General features: G+C 42.8%; 1 pseudogene; it reads right to left on the bottom strand.

Moving 5' to 3' along the window:
* Nucleotides 1-4,703: 4,703 nt before the first annotated feature.
* On the bottom strand, nucleotides 4,704-5,209 carry LOC110568673 (ras association domain-containing protein 3-like; annotated as a pseudogene).
* Between the last annotated feature and the right edge of the window lie 14,252 nt (nucleotides 5,210-19,461).

The raw sequence follows: 19,461 nt of genomic DNA, 5'->3' as shown, positions 1-19,461 counted from the left end.
GGGGGCATCATGGAATATTAGGATCTCTGCCTTCCAGGTGCCTAGGCCATGTGGAAACACAAGGTCTCTCCTGAAGGTCACCACCAACGGAGACCCTCCCTCAGCGGTCATTCTCAGCATTTGTATACCCTTGTGACATACCACAGGCCTCTCTCTTTCAAAAATTTACCCACATTTTCATTGTTTGTTATTGCAAATGCACAGAAAACTTCAAGGAATACATATTTCCCAAGTTCTAGCATTGTCTGAAGGACGGTCATGAAGTCACTTTTTCCTGATTAAAAATGTAACACTTTTACATAGTCTCAGTATTCTTCTTTGGTTCTCCAGTTTTCTACAGCATTTTAATACTATCAGAAAAACCCTGAATATTCTGCTCACTGTGTCAATAATTTATTTATAAGTATTTCAAGGCCAGGTGCAGTGGCTCACACCTGTAATCCCAGCACTTTGGGAGACCAAGGTGGGTGGATGACTTGAGCTCAGGAGTCTGAGACCAACCCAAGCAGCATAGCCAAATGTTGCCTCTACCAAAAAATTTTAAAACTTGGCTGGGCATAGTGCTGCATGCCTGTAGTCCCAGTGATTCAGGAGACTGAGGTGAAAGGATCGCTTGGGTCCAGGAGTTTGTGGCTGCAGGGAACCAAGACCATGCCACTGCACTCCAGTCTTGACAGCAAAGTGAGACTCTGTCTCAAAAAATAAAACTAATAAAAAATAAAATGATTTTGGTCAATGTCTTAACATTTGTATTGCTGCAACCCAAAGTTATACTGGCATCTTTTCCCCACTGGGGAAGCATGTTAGATTTTTTAATTTGTTTTTTTAATAGACAAGGTCTAGCTCTGCTGCTCAAGCTGGAGTTTAATTGTGTGATCACAGCTCACTGCAGCCTCCAACCCCCAGGTTCAAGGGATCCTCCTGCCTCAGCCTCCTGAATTGCTGGGACTACAGGCACTTCTCACCACCCTCAGCTGTTTTGTGTGTTTGTGTGTGTGTGTGTGTGTGTGTGTGTAAATGGGATCTCACTATGTTGCCCAGGCTGGTCTCAAACTCCTGGGCTCAAGTTATTCTCACACCTTGGCCTCCCAAAGTGTTTGGATTACAGGCATGAGCCCCACCCCTGGCCCATGTTGGTTTTTCATTTAATTTGAAGACAAGTTTGATACTCATAACTCCTAACCCCTCTCTCCTCTTCTATGTGTCAGTTGCTTTGTGTTATAATCTCTATATACATATTTTGTGCTCGTCACTTACGATTTTCATTTTAACTCCACAGGCTCTCTTTCCAATTTGTCACAACCACTGAAATAATTTATATGTTTCTCTCTCTTTAAATACATGTAGTAGCCACCTAATTTGGAATGACTTATAAACTGTTACTGTTTTATATGTTTGAAGCAGTTTTTATGGAACACTAAAGATTTGCATTGACCCAAAGCCACTGGCCTAAGGATATCTTCTCAGACCCAGCATAGCATAAATCAAGGTCATGGGTCTGTGGCAGTCAGTGGTGATCCACAGCTTTCCTGTGCAGTGGGATAGAAGCTGAGGTTTTAATGACAGGCACAGATAGGCAGAAGAGAAGCGATGCCCTGACTCACCCCCTCACTTCCTGTGTATCACTTCCTCCCTGGTTTTGTGAGACTGACACTAGGGAGACTCTTCTGGAATACCTGTCTTTTCCCTTCAGCTGCCTGACTTTCCTGGGCTACTGGCCTACACATGTGTAACCATGGTCACCTCCATTTTCATGACAAACTGAAGGAAGGAGGGCCAACAACCTGCACACCCTCCATGCTGACCTGCAACTATCCTGTGTGAGAGTGTTAGTCAGTGAGATGTCTCAAAAACTATATGATTTCAATCCTTTTACATTTATTATGATTGATTTGAAGGGCTAGCAGATGGTCTATCCTATAGAATGTCCTCTGTGTACTTGAGAGGGAACATATTCTGTTCTTGTTGGGTGGACTATTCTATAGATGTCTGGTACGTTGTGTTTACATCTTTTATTTCTTTATTGATCTTCTGCATAGTTGCTCTATTCATTATTGAAAATGTGGTATTAAAGTCTCCATCTACTATTGTTGAATTGTCAATTTCTCCATTCAATTCTTTTTTTTTTTAACTAATAACTTCAATTTCTAATACTGGAAACAATTTTGCCACTCTAGAAACAATGTTAGGGGAGAAAAATCTTCCCTACAAAGATAAACTTAAACCCATCAAAATGATAAATATTGTAACTTTTTACTTCTGCCATTTCAGATGCTCTCCTGCAATACTACCGCTTCATTTAACATGGTTCCTGTCCCATCACACACTGAAGAGAAAACAGCATGACAGCAAAGCTTAGACAGTTGAACATAATGATCTGTACAATGATTCTTAAAAAGCCTTTGGCCTTAGTGGCCTTTTTTCTTCACTTACACATTAAAAATGCTGCTGCAGTAACCAGTGTTTGGGAAAAAGCTCAGTCTTCAAGACCCATGAACTGACAGAATTTCAATACAGTAAGTTTCCGATTTGCAATTTGTAGTGCACATGACAGTGAGCGAGGCTCTGGATGAATACAGATGAGGATGCCTCGTTAGACAATCTACCTCAAGTAGTTAAAAAAAAATTCACAGATACCCATCAGCTACTGCTTTAGGTTCTAACAGTGTCTTAATCTGAGAAACAAATGCCTCACAAAATATGTTTACTGAGATGAGTAAGTAAAAAACCAGGTGGCTGATAACAATATACTCCACCCCAGGCCATAGTCTGAGTTACAGTAAAACCAGCATAAAATCACAAAGGCGTTCCCTGAAAAACAAAAGTAAAGTGCTGGATGACAATGTCACTAAAACCTCATCAATGTATTAAAGAGAAGTTACATACAAAATTAAACAAGATGTGCCAAACATATTTGATCGCTGCTAATTCTATTCTTTTTTCAACTTTCCTTAAATGCTCAGGAAGATACGGTTGTCTCGGTAGATTGTGTGGCACAGCATAACAACTTAAGTCTGCCTCCAACAAGGTGGGTGTTCTCTGAAAAGTCAGAAGAGCCACCAAGAGAGGAACAGAAATGCAATAAAAGGCACAGTTCACTTGGGCAAGGAACTGAAGCACCTTGGAATTTCAAAAAGAATCCACTAGGAGTCACCAAAGTGTTAACAATTCCTTGGGAATTTATAAACAAAAATATCTAGACTAGAAATAGAATATAAGGCCCCTCTGGAACCACTGCACACCTTTCCCTCCGTTCTCCGATTAAACTGCTGCATAAAATAAGGTGATTTAGCCTGTTTTAAGGAAGGCTTCTATCGCACCTGCAATTTCTTTGGTTGGCATAACGTACTTTTGTTAAAATATTTCCATAATGAAGCCCTGCTGTGTGGTTAGCTGGGTGTGGACTTTCCCCCCTTTCTTGGGGGCGCTCCTCCTCACAGTCAAGTTGTCCTTTAGAACTAAAGATTGAGTAGGATGGAGTCTTTATTCAATAGCCCTGTTCTATAATATGTAAGAACAGATTTCAATGTTGAAAAGAAAGTGAGAGGGAGAGGAGAGGGAGGGGGGAAGAGAGGGAGGAAGGGAAGGAACAAGAGAGGGTGGGGAGGGAGAAAAAAGGGAAGGGAGTGATGGTCACAGAGTTTACTTGATAAATATCCTAGCTAACAATCAAGGGAAAAACAGTCGCCCCTACCCAAATTCCACCTCAACGTTGAAAACCACCTCTGGGGGAAACACTAGATACTGTATGCATCTTAACAAGAGTGAGCGAATCGTCACTGTTCTGCCTCTGCAGAGAAGCTACACCGATGAGACCTTCCACTCCAAAAGGGCAGAATTAGCGGGTCGGTTCCAGCTGCATTGAGGCCCACGTCGGCCCAGGACGGTAGCTCCACCTGCCTGATTCTCTGTTCCATCTGCTGCAGAGTTCATGGGTCCCTCCGTTCGTTCTAGCTTCTGCCTCTGTTTCCACATTTTACCCACCAGGAAACCAAGAGATCCTCAAATGGGTTTAACCTCTCAACACTGAATGCTTTTAACTCATTTATAAGCAACTACCCCTTTCTCCACTACACCTAACTGAAAAGCCACGGAACCTTCCACAGCCCACAGCGCTCGCCCACGCCACATGCTTCCCCAAACTTACACTTTCCTCTTTGTCAACGCCCAACAAAATCTTTCACAACAAATTCCTCAAAGTTCCTAGATTCCTGTGCCTTTCAATTCACATGGATCGATTCCTCTGACATTAAAAGAAAAGACAGACAGACAGGTAGTTTCAAACCAGGACAAGCATTCAGAAAAAGAGATTCCTAGTTAAGCTTTTAAAAAACTCATCTGCCCATCCATAAGCTTAACAGCATCATCACATAATTAAAATAACTAAAAGAAAATAAAGAAAAAAAAAACCACCCCCAGCGTTCATGCTTCTAAGCGCCCTCGAATGCTCCTGCTGAGGCTACAGGTTCACAGCTTGCCAAGAGGTTACGCTGCGGTGCTGAACAACAAGCTTGCAGAGTCCCTTACGGGGGACACTAAGGTGCAGGATGCTGTGTGACCAGGTTGGAGGAACAAAATCTACAGATAAAAAGGGGAAGACCCTCGCATACTGGAGCAAGACAGCAGCCCTCCGAGAAGAGAGGCTCTTGGTGCTGTTCGGTACGTCGGTCCCACACCGGGCCTCGCGGGCAGGGAGCCCTGCTTTAATCGGGCTTCCACACCTCACCGAGGGCTTCTTCCAGCTGGTGTCTGTAGGCTGTGTAGCGCCGCTTCAGCTTCTGCAGCTGCTCATCTTCTTCCTTGTCCAAGATGCGCAGGAAATTCTGGAGCTCTGGAAGGCTGAAGGTTTCCCGCTCTCCAATTCATGTTCATGAAGAACAAAACTAAGTGTGTCTGTTCTGGGCCCTGCTACCAAATGCAGGTGGACTGGATGTTCCCGGTCTGTGAGCTTGCAGGCGTCGACTTGGTCTTCCCTGTGATGACGCTTAGAAAGTGCGAACTTGGCAGCGCTCTCAGTCACCAGAAACTTTCTGAGCAGGGCCTCGATCACTTCCCCGACAGTGTTTGTGCTGCTGACACGAAGCATCTTCATACAGCCATTGCTACTGGGAGAGAGATTCCCAGAGTTTGGAGAGGTCTGTGGAGGTTTGCAGAGTTCCATCTGCACTTTAATGAAGCCAGTGTAAATCGCATTTGAATTCACGGTCATCTTCAACGTGTCTGGGATTGCTAATCTGTATTTATGAACTTACTCATTAATCTCTTCTTTGCTGAGGTAACTGTGGGTTTCTCTTTCTCAACGTCTTGCTGGCTGAAGCGGGGCTTGCCCTGGAGCGCTCTCCTGAAGAAGGAGATCCTGGCAATGAAGTCCTCGGCATCCTCCTCCAGGCTGTTATGCTGCCAGTCCCAACGCATGCGTGCAGCCCCCCAGGGGTGCACCCGCCAGCCCACCCCACAAGGTTCCCTGTGCATGATCCCGGCCATCCCGTTGCAGCTGCAGTCGCCGCTCAACTCAACCCTCTTACTTCAATTCTATCAGCTTTTGCTTCCCGTGTTATGAGGCTCGGTCAGATGCATATGTGTTTATATTGTACTTTCTTCCTGATAGATTAACCCTTTCATCATTACAAAATATCCTTCATTGTCTTTGGCAACATCTTATAGTCTCCTCTTTAGGCCAGGCATGGTGGCTCACACCTGTAATCCCAGCACTTTGGGAGGCCGAGGCAGCGGATCACCTGAGGTCAGGAGTTCGAGACGAGCCTGACCAATATGGAGAACCCTCGTATTTACTAAAAGTACAAAATTAGCCGGGCATGGTGGTACATGCTTGCGATCCCAGCTACTCGGGAGGCTGAAGCAAGAGAATCGCTTGAACCAGGAGGTGAGACCATGCCATTGCACTCCAGCCTGGGCAACAAGAGTGAAACCCCCATCTCAAAAAAAAAAAAAAACAAACAACTCATCTTGTTTATTTTGTCTAGTAATAGCATAGTTGTTACTGAAACACCAGGGGTTTCATTTAAGTCTTGCTGCTCACTGCAGAGAAATCCAGTCACTGAGACAAGTAGTATTGACAAGAAATAAGGCCTTCATCAGCTTCTACAGCTGAGGAGGTAGAGATCAGTCTGAAATCCAGCTCCCTGACCAACTCAAATGTAGGGTTTAGCGAGCAGGGAAGAAATGCAGCTACATGCAGGAAAAGAGGAATCAGGGTGCAGTAAGAAGGAGGAATTGGTCAACAGGAAGCAGGTGGTCGCTTAGGCAATTAGGATGGGATGAGGGGTCTGACATCTCATTGTCCAGAGGAGGTACTCTGGTAAATTTCAGTTATTTGATACTCTCTGGAAGACCCATAGTTGGTTTCCTGAGAAAGGAACTCAGGTAATACAAATGTAACTTCTTCAAATTTCAAGACTGAGAGGGTCCATTTCTGTGTTTATTTAAAAGAAACCATAAACATCAGTTCTATGGGACAATTGGGTTGGTTTCAAAGTCACTGCAGCTTTCCTATGGTTGCTAATTACATATTATGTTACATTGTATGGCAAAGGGATTTTGCAGACATAATTAAATCAACCTTAGAATGGGGAGATTACCCAGGCTGGCTAATCTAATCACATGGGCCTTTAAAGTCTGGGTCTAGAGGTCAGAGGTCAGTGAACTAGGAAGTCAGAGAGATCCAAAACATGTTAGTGATTCAATGAGGAAGAAATTCTTCATTGCTGACTTTGAAGATGGTGAGAGTCACAGTCAAAGAAATAAAGTCCTCAGTCCAACAACTTCATAATTAGTGTTTCCAGCAGATATGAGCCAACAATATTTTTAAATGCATTTACAGTTTGTGCTAAACAGATTTACATTGTCTCTGCCTAGTCTTCTGTTTTGCTTTTTCCCTGCGTGCTATTATGTCTGTCTAGATTGGGGTACACAACCACGAGGGCTTTGAGCAGCTTTCTCTCCTCTCCTGGAATGCTATGGCTCTCTAGAGCCAGATAGCACTGCTGACAGCAGCTGAGTACAGGCAACTGATGGTATTAGAAGCCACAGGTCCCTAATTCATCCAGGCTCTAACCTTCACCTACCCCAAAGTTCTAAGAGCCCTCCTTATAGCTTCCTATCAGTTTTACACAGATTATTGCCCACAAACCTTGCTCTTCCTTGGGCCCTAAGGCCAGGGCTTCTAATATCTTCACCACTTTTGAAGTATCTGGTAACTCTTCTTTCTGACGTTCCAGTTACTGCATCCCCACTGCACACTGAGAAGTTACAAGATGAACAGCCCAAAGCCTCACATGCAAATCAGAGCTAAACAGTGACTGGATATTTTGTCTAGATCAGCCATGGGTATTGGCAAATGTGACAAGGATATTATTTCTAAAGCTTCCACACTACAGAACACACTAGAGCTTACTTCCCATGTTAAAAGATAACCTGGAGGAGTGGTTGTTACATCTCAGGACAAGCATTAATCCCTCTGGGATTACAACCTAGCTCCCGAAGTTGCCAAGCTGTTGCTTAGACAAATTCTTTAATCTCTGTCATACCTAAATTATTGCCAGGTCCCCACAATTTGCACCTGGCTGCTATATCTCTATGAAAACTGGAATTACCTATGAGTAAGAATCTAAAATAAGCCTTCTAAATCAATTCAGATCTGTCTCACATACTTTTTGGTTTACAATTGGTAACCATGAAGGGATTCTGAGTGGAGGTGCCCTGACCTTTGACAAATCTCCAGTCGGTGCTTGGTACCAGCCTGAGCCATCTTTATTGCTCAAACCAATAGGACAATTTGCTGAGGCCTCAGAGATCCCCACCTCCACAGAATTCCTGATTTCCTAAAATTTGGTTGAGATCTAAGGTTTATTTTGCCAAACAACTCATTTTCTGGAGTTTTACTTGCTTCCAACAGTGAAGGCAAGTTTTCCTGCTTCCATGATGGTGGAGAGCAGGCAATTCCTTTCTGGAGTTGCAGCTCACTTCTTTTTTATTTTTTTATTTTTTGCACACACACCCCTCAGCTCACTTCTCACAGAGAAGGAGAGTTTGAGTTTTTTCCTGCTTCTGGGATGGTACAGAGCAGTCTTCAGCCTGGTCCCCATTCCTAGGTAAATAACCAAATCTGTGTTTTCTCCTGGAAATTCTCCTAGATGACTCAAGTTTAGATTAAAAACCAACTGATCATAATTTCCCCTTATCACTAGGGCGCTCGGCAATCATATGAATCATGTGATCACTGATTTTCCTAACTTTTTGGCTGGTTTGATTTTTGTTGTTTCCTTCTTCTTTTCCATTGGGTTTGACCAGTTCTATCTGACTTGATCAAATCCAAAAAAAATGTTCCAAATTATGGAGTACAAGTCCTCTGAATTGGATAAATTCATGCAAAAAAATTATTTAAAAATAAAAATTACATAGCTGAAGTGTAGAAACTGGGTGGTTAAAAAGTGATAAAAATATTTTTAAAAATTTAAATTAAAATTAAAAAAAGAGGGAGAGCTGGGGGAAAAAAAAGCTGCCATCAAGAAAATAAAGCTTTTGACTACCTAAGGGTCTTTATTTATATCACAAGGCCAGTTTTGCTAGCCAAGCCAAGCTAAAAGAGCAGTGGCTGTCACCTCATACCCAAGGCTACAGCTCAGTAGCTCAGGTTCTGCCCTTTTCTCACCATGACAACCTGAGTTTGGTTCCTAAATCTATTTCTTTCCAAGTGATATTTGGGTTGCTTTTGAAATACCAGCTATTTGTCCCAGTTAAAATATAGTAATGAGAGTTAAAAAGATTTTTAATATGTATATTTCAATATATGTATATGTATATAAAATATACAATATGAACACATATTTATATATGTTACTAGATATTAAAATATATATTCATTTAAAAGTCATTAATACTCTTTTGTCTTCTTGGACCTTGTTGTTTGAGAAAATGTCCTTTTTCTTCTCAGCTGACTGAATTCTGTTTTCTCCGTTTACTTCTGTCTGTCTCTCCTTTCCCTGGCCGCCCTCTGCTGCATGAGGGACCTGAAATAGTTTCTAACAGCCTGGGATTTCTTAATGGAAATGGAGGGATTGCCGGACTTTTTCTTTGGGTAGAAACCTCTGTTCTTATGGAATCCCAAGAGTGTAAACGCAAAAGTTCCTCTCAGATCTGAAACTGCTTGCTTTTGTATTGTGCTACCTATTTTTTTCTGTTCTTTTACTAAGTATTGACTAAAATAATTATTACACAAAGGATACTCTTGGGTTGTTTAAGATAAGAAATGGTGTAGTTTAGACACTTAGAGAAATGTCTTTGTAACAAAATGCACTCAAAATAATTATGTGGCCTAGCCCAGGATAATCCTATCTTTTGAAGACCTAGGATTCAGTGTGGGCTCTGCCAAGAGCCCAGATCCAATTAAAAGACAGAGACTAAATTTGGAACTATCTAAATAAAATCGGTCTACTTATGCAATCCTAGGATAGATTTCTATAATGTTCTGTTTGACTTGGCATCCATTTTTAATCTCCGTCTAGTACACCAGACTCTTTCTCATTATACTTCGACATCTAAATTTTGCTATCTGATGCTTCACCTAAGAGTTGTTCATTTAATATATAAAATAGGACTCTCTAGCTGACAACTGCCTAGAGCAATGAAACAGGCGATCAATAAATTGGAAGTCTAAAATAGGAGGAAAAAGAAGAGTTCTTATGACTGTATGAGATCTACTTCTATCAGCATGTCTAATACATTATATAGTTATGTGTCTTATATATGTTTCACTACTAAAAATATATTTTAAAAACTCAATTTAATTGACTTAAAGGGGAAGAAAGCACTTAAATGCACTATCAGACAAAATAGACTTGAACACAAACGCTTTTACAAGTTCATGTGATGTAAGTAAATCTTTAGTAAATAAACTGGTTTTAAAATGATTGGTAAAATAGAATCAGAAATGGCTTCAGAATTGACAGCATACATTTTCATTTAAATTTACCAGTCAAGTGGTTTTATATTTATCTCTGCTATGTAATATATAAGGTGCCAAAATTTAAAATGAGGATTATAAAGCTATGAATGTGACCAAAAATAGAATTATCTTTGTGTAATTTTTTATAAATAAGATGATTAATATTGTTTGTTTAATGAAAATAGCTAAGTCTTGAGTTATTGGCCCAAACAAACAAACAACCAGTTATCTAATCTTAAGTGTTTTTTTTTTTGTTTGGTTGGTTTGGTTTTGTGTTGTAAGGCAGGGTTTTGAAGGGGTGGTCTTGAATTCCTGGGTTCAAGGGGTCCATCCACCTCAGCCTCAGTCTCTCAAAGTGCTGGCATTATGAGGTATGAGTCACCGTGCCCAGAGTAACCTTAAGGTTCTTACTTAGGAAAAGCCGAAATTCACAGATAATAAAAATGGTTAATAGGGAAATAACTTTAACAGCCAGGCATGGTAACTCAACCTGTAATCCCAGCAGTTTGGGAGTTTGAGGCAGGTGGATCATGAGGTCAGGAGTTCAACATCAGCCTGGTAACATGGTGAAACCTCTTCTCTACTAAATATACAAAAATTGGCCAGGCATGGTGGTGGGCACCCATAATCTCAGCTACTCAGAGGCTGAGGCAGGAGAATCAGTTGAACCCAGGAGGCAGAGGTTGCAGTAAGCCAGGACCAAACCATTGCACTCCAGCCTGGGGGACAGAGTGAGACCCTGACTCAAAAAAAAAAAAAGAAAAGAAAAGAAAAAGAAAACATACAAAAGCTAAAATAATTCACCAACCCTCGCTGCAAGAAATCTTAAAAGAGTCCTCCAGGCAAAGCAAAAGGATCCCAGATAAAAATGTGGACCTATACAAATAAGTGAATATTGGAAATGGCATTTAGAAAGCATGTACTATGCATTTTCTTATTTAAATTAGGTTGTATAAGATTAAGTTAGATTAAATTAAATTAGAAATTAAATATTCTAACAAATATTTGATGTAATAAATAAAAGTAATAATAATGAATTACAAACTTATAACGGGTAAAATAAAAATACACGATAACACTAAGATAAAGGTCAGCAAGGGAGGTGTCATGTCACTTGAAAGCTGACTGTGGTGAATTAAAGATGTATCCCAGAAACCTAAAGCAGTCACTGAAATAAGGAAACAGTTATAGCTAATAAAGCAACAAAGGAAGAAAATGGAATGACATAAAACCATGTGATCACTCTGCTGGGACAACCGCTCTCCAGGCCTCTATCCTAGAGAAACACACAGTGGCCAGTGAGAAGTGAACAAGAACGATGACTGCAGCATTGTTTGTAATCCTAAAGTAATAGAACCAACGCAATTTTAAAGATATATGAAAAGTTTTATTTATTTGACAAACAGACAATTGAACAAACAATGGAAGCAAGTCCTTTGCCAAAAGGAACGCTGAGGGTCACGATGAGGCTGCTCCTCCAAAGATTTCGGGGTTCCCAGACACCTAGTTGTCACCTAGTTCTTCTGGAAGATCTTATTCTTGAGGAGCAACAGGTCCTCGCGTTTGGGGGTTCTTTCAGGTTCTCTCTCCATTTCCTCATTCTACTACAATTAAAACAAAACAAAACAAAAACAAAAACAAAAAAATCCCCCCAAAACCAAAAAACCAATTCTCATTTCCAGAAGATCCCGCCTGTGCCTCTGCAGGAGCCTTTTAGGGGGTCTGGATGTTTGGTTCACCCTCCCCGGCTTCTTTTCCTGCTTTTGTTTTTCCCTTCCCCGGCTCCCGCCCTCCCGCCTCGACCCCACCACCGTCCAGCTGCGCCCCCGCGGCTCCACAGAAAGTGCATTGGAGCCCCTGCCCGCTGCCGCCTGCGCGGTGTCGAGAAATCAACCTAAATAAACCCTTTGTGAAAATAACTTTCCCATGGAAAAATCCCTCATGATATCCATTCTCAAGGCTCTTCAAAGAGCTAAAAGCTAACGGCGAGGATGGATTCATTCGACAAGTCCTAGTTGTGCGCCCTGCTGAGTGCCAGACCCTGTTCCCCCCGAGGGGACCCACGAGCGACCTTCACCCCCATCCCTGCCCTGGTGGAGCCCCCGTGCCGGACACAGGATCCAAAGATGGCAGCGGAAGCTTCGCAGCACCCCGAAAGCGACTGGGCAGCGTGGGCACAGGCTCCCTCCCTGGGTGAAGGCGGCGCAAAGAACGGAAGAGCCATCTCGGGAGCCCGCCGGGCCTTCAGCTTCCCCTGGGCCTCTAGGGGGCTCAGGCGGGGTCCGACCAGGGAGATTCCGGGGGCTTCTGAAACAGGCGAGGGGCAGGTTAGGCGAATGCCATTCATCTGTCCTCTGGCTCCAGAATCTCCCAACGCGCCCGTGTCCAACGTGACCGCTCTAATCTCTAGTTTTCCAAGGCCTTGCTCAGTCGTCCTGCCGATGGGCTCTGAAGATGGACTAGATGGAGGAAGTTTAGTGAGTGCGCCCTACCTATAGTGCCCAGTAGAGACAGCAGCACCTGTCTCTGTGGTACAATGGGTTAGCGCGTTCGGCTGTTAACCAAAAGGTTGGTGGTTCGAGCCCACCTAGGGATGCTAGTTTGAAACTTTTAAAGCATTCACGAACTGCCAATCACTAGGTAAGTGGGGATGATTTAATGCTCCCGAAGTCCTAAGCCACTAGTTTATGACTGATTCATGTCAAAGCCCAGCCCACCTCCCCGACCAGATTCTTAACCAGATAGCTTCTCAAATGCCAGACTTACACCTGTGCAACTCAGGAATCCTGAAACAGAGAGCTAGGAACCCATTTCTGGTGTGATAAAATTCTAATTCAGTCCGTTATTCACTTAAACGAGTAATTTATATGCCTCTGGTTTTTCATTTTTTAGCAATAGGAGACCAGTAGTATCCCCAGGATGTGCCTGGATTTGATATTTGTGTAGTGTAGAGAACTGGATGCGCCAATGACACATTATAGAGTTTATATAATGCTTCTCATTTGAGTACATTCTGCAAATGTCTCTTTCATGGGAGCAGTACCAAATAATACCACAATATAAATAGCTATAAAAGGAAAAATGTGCAGATGTGCAATTGAGCTTTACGCCTCTCCCTGGGACCCATGTTCACACTGATAGAGCAATCGCTCTTTCAATTATAGGCAACTGTAATCTCAGCTACTCGGGAGGCTCAGGAAGGAGAATTGTTTAAACCTGGAAGATGGAGGCTGCAGTGAGCTGAGATTGCACCACTACACTCCAGCCTGGGCAACAGAGCGAGACTCCATCTCAAAAAAAAAAAGAGTTTTTGAGATGAGGTTGGTTTCAGTTTTAGGATTACAATGAACCCTGCAGTCACCATCCTTGTACACCTGTCTGTGGTCATTGCGGTAGCGTCTTCACCGCAGGTATTTCTATAGTGTAAAGAACTGGATGCGCCATTGCTGCATTATAGTGTTTATCTCATGCTTCTAATGTGAGGACGCTCTGAGAATGTATCTTTCACGGGAGCAGTACCGAATAATATTCCCATATGAATATTTCTAACAGGAAAAATGTGCATATGTGCAATTAAGCTTCGTGCCTCTCCATAGGACCCATGTTCATAAAACGGTGGCATGAGCAATCATCTGAGGGTGGCATTTGTGGCCTTCTGACATCAAACGCTGAAGCAGAGGACATGAAAACCCTCACTCTACATCCTCTGTAGGCTGGCCACATTCATTCCTAGGTTGGCGGTCGCTTATCAGGAAGGAAAGCTGGTTGCTTGTTTTATCAAAACCACAAAAGGGAGGGAAAGCATCAGGCTGTTAGCTGGTAACAGTGGTGAAGCAAGTCTTTTCGAATGGCTGGTTTGTTAACCCTTAGGAGAAACAAGCCTAATTGTTACCAGATGATGCCGTGCAGTTCCAGGTTCTTGGTGTCCCAAACAAAGAACTACACATGACACACACAAAGCAGCAAAGCAAAGCAAAGTTTATTAAGCACAGCAATGCTCTCATAGAGGGGAGAGTGGCCTCTTTGAACCTGGGAGATGGAGGCTGCAGTGGGCTGAGCTTGCACCAGTACACTCCAGCCTGGGCAACAGAGCGAGACTCCATCTCAAAAAAAAAAAAGAGTTTTTGAGATGAGGTTGGTTTCAGTTTTAGGATTACAAGGATTATGGGAGATGAGAACAGTATTAGTTTGGTGTACATTGGGTCTTTTTATGTGTGTTTTTTCCTTCTCTTCACAAGGACGGCTAATCTTTAGCCCGTATTTGCCTTTTGACTGATAGGTAGATTGCTTAGCTACTTTGGCCCTTGCACGCTTGCCCATTGCCTCCATCCCATAATTGTAAGTACATGCATGTATGCAGTCCATATGTATGAGCTTAAATGAGCTTATTATCATATGGGGTCATGTTAAGGATACCTTTTCTCTCTAATGTACATGCCTAGCTCTGAGGAGCTGCCCCTTTACTGGTTTGGATCTTGCCAGCCATGGGGTCTTTGCTTGCTTTTTTTTTTTTGAGATAGAGTCTTGCTCTGTCACCCCATCTGGAGTGCAGTGATGCTATCTTGGCTCACTGCAAATTCTGTCTCCCAGGTTCAAGCAATTCTGTCTCAGCTTTCTGAGTAGCTGGGAGTACAGGCATGTACCCCTACACCCAGCTCATTTTTTTATGTTTTTAGTAGACATGAGGTTTCACCATGTTGGTCAGGCTGGTTTTGAACTCCTGACGTCAGGGGATTTGACTGCCTCCATTTCCCAAAGTGCTGGGATTGCAGGTGTGAGCCGCTGGGCCCGGCCTTGCTGGCTTTTTAAATCTTACTTTTGGTTTTGGCTGCTCGACTTCTGCCTCTCATGTTGCTTCTTGTCCACACGTCCCTTTACCTTGCTTGTTTTTGCTTTTGCTCACCCTGCCTTTTATCCAACTTCCAATTCCCTCTGCTGTTCTCCTGCCTCACAATGGCAGTTAGTGAGGGAGGGGTTTTAAGGGGCACGTGCAATGTGCAACCTCCGATCCTGTTACAGCCAGAAACTCAGTTTTCAAGGTTTCTCTGCCATCCTGTCAGCCAAGAGGGAGTCTGTTTGAAGGGCTTAAAGCTTATTTTTAGTTCTCAATCCTCACAAGAGAAGGCTGGATTAATGCAGATTCTCTGCAGGTGTAAATTTCCCCTACAAAAGAATTTTCACTGGGAGCATGGCTCATGCCTGTAATCCCATCACTTTGGGAGGCCAAGGTGGGTGGATCACCTGAGGTTGGGAGTTTGAGACCAGCCTGACAAACATGGAGAAACCCTGTCTCTACTAAAAATACAAAATTAGCTGGGTATGGTGGTACATGCCTGTAATCCCAGCTACACAGAAGGCTGAGGCAGGAGAATTGCTTCAACCTGGGAGGCGAAGGTTGCAGTGAGCTGAGATTGCACCATTGCACTCCAGCCTGGGCAAAAAGAGTGAAACTCCATCACGCACACACAAACAGACACACACACACACACACAAAGAGAGCTTGGCAGGGTTACTTCTGTTTGCTGGCTCTCTGACAGCCACCTTGAAATATGCCAAAGAAATATATTCTGGGGTAAAATATTTTTATTTTCTTCATCTATCTACAGCCTCACCATGCTGACAGCCTCCATTCCAAGCTTACCTGAATGCTTTCTTTTTAAAAAGCTTTCCCACTCTTCTGGTTGCCTTCAAGTCTCTGCCAAAATGCAAGTAACCATGGCTGACTCCTTGCTATAGCAAGCTCAGAATATGTAGCCTTTGCTTTTTTTATTATTATTATTTTGTTCATCTTTGTTCTTTTGCAGAAGCTTCAGTGTAGAGCTGACAATGACACCATCTTTGACAAAACCTCAGTTTCTTCTGGGCCCTTTTCTCTATTAGTTCCTGGACTGCCAAGTCCAGTTTTAGAAAAGAATCCTGTTGAGCCAAGTTTAGCAAAAAGCTTCTGAACCACCTTTGATAGTTAATCAAGTTCCTCTTGGTAATTTTCCACCCACTGACTTTATTATCTTGCCGGTTGGCCATAAAGTTTCAGGTTTTCTTGCTTTTTTCTTTTTTTTTCCGTTAAACTTTTTTAATGGATCTCAAAATTCTGTGACAAAATTTGGTTAAGTTGTATCCATTAAAAAGTACTGATTTTAAAAACTAATGACTTAAAACTGCCACACCCAAAAAAGCAAACCAAAGTGGTCCACAAAACATTCTCCTTTCCTTCTGAAGGTTTTATGATGCATTGTTATCATTAACCAGTCTTTTACTACTAAACTTAAATGACCAATTGAAAGAGAGTTGAGCTCAGTTCTCTGCTGGTCTCTCTTGCCTACTGTAGTACATACATTAAAATCTGCCTCATGTATTTAACAAGCATCCAGTGTAGTCCCTCTGAAATGACTTTGAAAATTATGACAGTAAGAGAAATCTGACATGGCTGACTCCATCTTGGTTCTTGCCTCACAGGCTAACTATCTTCACTCATTCCTTTGCATTTTCTCCTAAGCTACTTTTGGGAAAAACTTGAGTTTATAGTTTAAATTAGGAGTCCCCAATACCCAGGGCCACAGACAGGTACCCGTCCCTGGGACTGTTAGGAACCCAGCTGAACAGCAGGAGGTGGGTCGCAGGCTTTCAAGCATTACTACCTGAGCTCTGCCTCTTGTCAGATCAGCATCGGCATCAGATTCTTATAGGAGCTCAAACCCTATTGAGAACTGTGCATGTAAAGGATATAAGTTGCATGCTCCTTTTGAGACTCTAATTAATGCCTGATGACCTGAGGTGGAACAGTTTATCCAGAAACCATCCCCCACCACCTTCCGCAGAAAAATATTGTCTTCCATCAAACCAGTCCCTGGTGGCAAAAAGGCTGGGAACAGCCAAAAAGACTGGTTTAAATGATAACTTCCCCAAAATTAAATTACCCCTGTGAAATTAATGAAAGGCCACCAAGTTAGGAGGATGAAAGGGGCCTGAATTCTACTAAGATGTAGGCCTCGTTAGCTAATTTCTAGCCATTATTCCAGAGCTCACAACATTTGCAGCTTCCCCAATTACTACTGGGAAGAAAATCACTATTCTAGAACCTAAGGTTGGCCTCTTGAGATATCTTTCCAGGCTTTTGCATTTCTGACTAGTGGATGTCACCATTTGGCCCAAAAGTCAACCAGTCCCTCAGGCCCCACCCAGAAGCTGACTCAGTGCAAGAGGGCCATTTTCCATGCCCCTGAGATTTCATCCCCAACAATCAGAGACACCCAAACCCTAGACCCCTCCCCACCAAACTATTTTTGAAAAACCCCTTACCTCTGAGCCTTCAGTAAGATTGATTTGAATAATAACTCTGTCTCTCACATGTCATGGCTGGCCTGTGTCATTTAAACTTTTTACTGCAATTCCATGGTCTCCATGAATTGATTTTGTTTGTATAGTGGGCAGGAAGAACCCCTTCAGGTGGTCATATCTGCAGGTTGGTGCCAGTTCATTCCACGAAGCCTGGTCTGATACCCAGAAAATATTTCTCCGCTACTACCTGGACAATGTGTCTCCCTGTCAGTATCCAGGGAATGGGCCTGGATCAAGTACTTAGTATTCAGCAGTTGCTACACTGTCACCTAATCCCTCATTTTCAATATTTTGCCATGCCTTCCAGTGGCCTAACTGGACACCATGCCACGGAATCTGTGCTTTATGGTCTCTAAAGGAGAACTCACCACTCGATGTTTTGTGATTTGAGCAATGGAATAGAATCTGATACTGGTGGGCTGGGGGAGGTCCCTGAACACTGGTGGGATCTCGATCCCAGCTGTGGTGTCCAGGCTGTTGACACCATCTCAAGAAGGAAGTCAAAGATGAGTCAGTAAATAGTTAAAAAAGAGATTTAAAAAATGATGATTATAGCTTAAAAGAGAGAGAAAGGCTGAGAGCGGTGGCTCACAACTATAATCCCAGCACTTTGGGAGGCTGAGATGGGTGGATCACGAGGTCAAGAGATCGAGACCATCCTGGTCAACATGGTGAAACCTCGTCTCTACTAAAAATACAAAAATTAGCTGGGTGTGGTGGTGTACGCCTGTAGTCCCAGCTACTCGGGAGGCTGAGGCAGGAGAATTGCTTGAACCCAGGAGACGGAGGTTGCGGTGAGCCGAGATCACGCCATTGCACTCCAGCCTGGGTAAAAAGAGCGAAACTCCATCTCAAGAAAAAATAAATAAATAAAAGGAGAGAGAGAGAAAAAAGTAAGCATTTATTTAACAAATTCTGTACTTATTAACTGGTGACCATTTTCAAATGTATCAGATAAGAATCATCTAGAGAATTTGACAAAATGCAGGTTCCTGAGCTCTGCATATAACTCACTGAAACGAAATTTGTACAAGTGTGGCCTAGAAATAAAAATCTGTAACCAAAAAAAAAAAAGAAGAAGAGATTTACTGCAAAGCAAAAAGTACACACTCAAGAAAGGGGAGTTTGGGCAAACCCAAGAGAGAGGACAATGGGGTCTGGGGTTTCATCTAGATGGTTTCTTTAACCACGGAGTGGAATAGTCATGAAAATTCCTGGGTAAACATGGAGATGTCTTGGCGGTGATGCCACCCATTTTTATATGAAATATTGGTGGTCTCAGAACTGTCCTGGCACTGGTGGGTGTGTGATTTGGTATGTTAATGAGCATGTAGTGAGGTCCTAGGTGAAATCTACGTCAAATCCAGCACCACATGGGGTCCAGTCAGTCTCAGCCAGCTTGGTCTACACCCTAGTTTTGCAACGTCTTATCAGCCCATAGCCTCAAGTCATGTAAATCTGCTGCCTAGAATTCGTTATCCTGTGACCACTCTGTACTATTCCTGTCTCAAATCTACTTGTAAATATTCAAACGGTCTTTGACTTGGGCGTTCCAACCTTGCTTAGTTCACAGTATTTCCTGCGTTATCATCCAATGTAAGGAAAGATGATCCAGGCATTTGTTAAACACCTCACACAAGATATATCCCAGGTATTTGTGCCAAATGTGGATTATTTTGCTTTTGTCTTTGCAGAATATAAAATACGAACATGAGGTCAGCGCTGAGGTCTGGAGAAGACTATGCAGGAGATGACGTAGTCCAGCGCCATGCGTGAGAATGTCCAGTCATCTCTACTCGGGCAGCATATTTTTCTACAATTCTGAATTTGGAGAAAAAAATCTACAAGATTCATGAAACTGAACAACTGTCTTTACAACATTACTAGCGATAAAACCATTTTCACTGGTTTATGTTACTGGGAGGACTGTAGCATTCCGCCAAGACAGGTGAGACTGCGACTCTGACCTGGACGGCTGGTGTGCAGTCATCTGAGCCGCCTCTCTATTTTCATAAATATGGTTTCTCTCTGATACTGAATGGCTTCCAATTTCAAGGGGAATGCTACATCACAAGGATAAGGATGGGGAGACAACTGGTTTATTTTGTAATCCTAAACTTTCTAGTCTGCGAATTAAAAGCCATTATGTGAAGAAGGGT

Source organism: Aotus nancymaae, unplaced genomic scaffold (genome assembly GCF_030222135.1).
Source record: "Aotus nancymaae isolate 86718 unplaced genomic scaffold, 86718_ANA_hifiasm-v0.15.2.pri h1tg000022l_1, whole genome shotgun sequence".
NCBI lineage: Eukaryota > Metazoa > Chordata > Mammalia > Primates > Aotidae > Aotus > Aotus nancymaae.
This window is presented reverse-complemented; position numbering and strand designations above follow the sequence as displayed.